Source organism: Schistocerca serialis, unplaced genomic scaffold, assembly GCF_023864345.2.
Source record: "Schistocerca serialis cubense isolate TAMUIC-IGC-003099 unplaced genomic scaffold, iqSchSeri2.2 HiC_scaffold_1123, whole genome shotgun sequence".
NCBI lineage: Eukaryota > Metazoa > Arthropoda > Insecta > Orthoptera > Acrididae > Schistocerca > Schistocerca serialis.
Genome location: NW_026047319.1, coordinates 17,501 through 20,000, shown reverse-complemented (window position 1 = coordinate 20,000; position 2,500 = coordinate 17,501). Strand labels below are relative to the sequence as shown.

The 2,500-nt window shown below is 57.7% G+C and overlaps 1 non-coding gene across 1 annotated transcript in view; it reads right to left on the bottom strand.

The window, feature by feature from the left end:
• Positions 1–16, bottom strand: part of LOC126432115 (small subunit ribosomal RNA) — a 1,910-nt gene extending 1,894 nt beyond the window's left edge. Inside the window, exon 1 of the ribosomal RNA XR_007577891.1 lies at positions 1–16. This exon is cut by the window's left edge and continues 1,894 nt beyond it. This is a non-coding gene — a ribosomal RNA (small subunit ribosomal RNA).
• Positions 17–2,500: the final 2,484 nt, after the last annotated feature.

Here is a 2,500-nt window from a genome sequence, read left to right as displayed (position 1 = left end):
CAGGATCAACCAGGGAGCTGCGTCAACTAGAGCTGAGCAGCCGGCCGCCCGGGAGTGTGTCCCGGGGGCCCGCGCGAACACGCAAGCGTCCGCTCAATTATTCTGCAAACAGGAGGAGGCTGAGCTCCCCTGCACCATACACCTCGAAACCCTCTCAGGTCCCGGCGGCGCGCAGCGCCGTCCTAAGTACTTGGTCGGGTTCGAGAGAGGCGCAATCGCCCGGGGTTTGGCGAGTAGACGCTTTAGGTGCGACCACCCGTGCTCCCAACTGAGCTTGCCGCTGCCGACAGAGGCCCGGGAGCGTGCTGTCGTGGCATTGCCGGCGGGAGACAACACGCGCCACCTACGGTGACCGGCAGCTCCAACGCCAGCGCCACAGAAGGACAAAAGCCCCACTTGGGTGCCGAAGCGAACTCTCCCAGCACAGCGCACGCGCCAACACGTCCGCACAGCTGCGATACAAACCACCTGCGAGAACCGCAGAGGCGACCGAGCAGCAGACGGCGTCGCGGCGCCGAGCGCCGGGCGGCGGCGCATCCTCAGCGCACACAGTCCTCAATCGGACCAGCACACTGCAGATGTCCACCGCGCTTCGCACCGGGCCCGCGAGGACCTACTTTGGCCGCACGGCGCCGCGTGCAGGGTGCGCCGGCGCGCAGCTGCGCCGCCTGCCGCCTCCGTCGGCCGGCGCGCCTGCCACTGGCCGCCCCCACCAGCCGGCTGTAGCGCGTGCGCCCACGCACCGCGCGGCCAGCACGCCGGGAGGCCCCCCCTCACCGGCCGGGGACGGTCCCACCCAGCCACCGCCGCGTATCGCTTCACACCCAGATGCCATTCACGTTCGTGGGCATGGTGGGTATCGCTGGAACAACCGGTTGGTAGCTCAACCGATCGTCGCCATCACTGATTCACCTCTAGCGAGAACAACCGCACCACAACGGTTTACCAGTTGTTCATTTGCGTAACGTCACCAGCAAACGTAGGCGTCCATCGCCATTTGCAAATTCAACGATTGTTGCATGCCTGTGTCAGGTGTCACGACACACTATGTCTGCCCACATACACGCAACAACATGTGCACGCTTCGCGAACACGTGGAAGGTGGCCCCCGTACGTATGCGATGTCCATTGCGCGAACGACTGTCAACCGGCCTCTGTCGCATGTCGCAGATGTGGAACGCAGTGCACCATGCTATCACGGTGTGTGAGAAGAGACGACTACGTCTGACAACACGCGCCACTACATCAACAGACGGCTCATGCTGATCGCCATCCAGGGCATACCACACTGCAATCCAGCTCTTATAGGGAGACGACACGTAGCTGAGTGCACAACATTTGGACCGCATGGTTCGCCGTTGTTGGCGCAGTCGTTGTACGGTCACATGTACCACGATGTATCATTCAGTACATGAGGACCAATGTGCAGTACAGTGTGTGATTTGGACGTACAACATCAGCGGACAGTTGACACAGGCCGTACCACAGCGTAGGCTAAGTGCTTCGCCATGCGAATGCCAATGAACAACTGCAAATGCCAATGAACAACTGCAAAGGGCATTGAGCATGTACGTCCTGCTGCCATCCACATTACAGTGTATAGCTGCAAGGTGTTTAACATGAAGCGATACACTGGGGACCGGGCAGTGCGAGTAGCAAACTATATTGCGGGGGTTGCAGTTAGGCAACACTACACTAATTTAACGCGTCGTATGACAATTACAGAGCAGGTTAAGGCCCAACGTGTGTTGGGTTAAGGCCCAACGTGTGTTGGGTTAAGGCCCAACGTGTGTTGGGTTAAGGCCCAACGTGTGTTGGGTTAAGGCCCAACGTGTGTTGGGTTAAGGCCCAACGTGTGTTGGGTTAAGGCCCAACGTGTGTTGGGTTAAGGCCCAACGTGTGTTGGGTTAAGGCCCAACGTGTGTTGGGTTAAGGCCCAACGTGTGTTGGGTTAAGGCCCAACGTGTGTTGGGTTAAGGCCCAACGTGTGTTGGGTTAAGGCCCAACGTGTGTTGGGTTAAGGCCCAACGTGTGTTGGGTTAAGGCCCAACGTGTGTTGGGTTAAGGCCCAACGTGTGTTGGGTTAAGGCCCAACGTGTGTTGGGTTAAGGCCCAACATAGGTTGGGTTAAGGCCCAACATAGGTTGGGTTAAGGCCCAACATAGGTTGGGTTAAGGCGCAACATAGGTTGGGTTAAGGCGCAACATAGGTTGGGTTAAGGCGCAACATAGGTTGGGTTAAGGCGCAACATAGGTTGGGTTAAGGCGCAACATAGGTTGGGTTAAGGCGCAACATAGGTTGGGTTAAGGCGCAACATAGGTTGGGTTAAGGCGCAACATAGGTTAGGTTAAGGCGCAACATAGGTTAGGTTAAGGCGCAACATAGGTTAGGTTAAGGCGCAACATAGGTTAGGTTAAGGCGCAACATAGGTTAGGTTAAGGCGCAACATAGGTTAGGTTAAGGCGCAACATAGGTTAGGTTAAGGCGCAACATAGGTTAG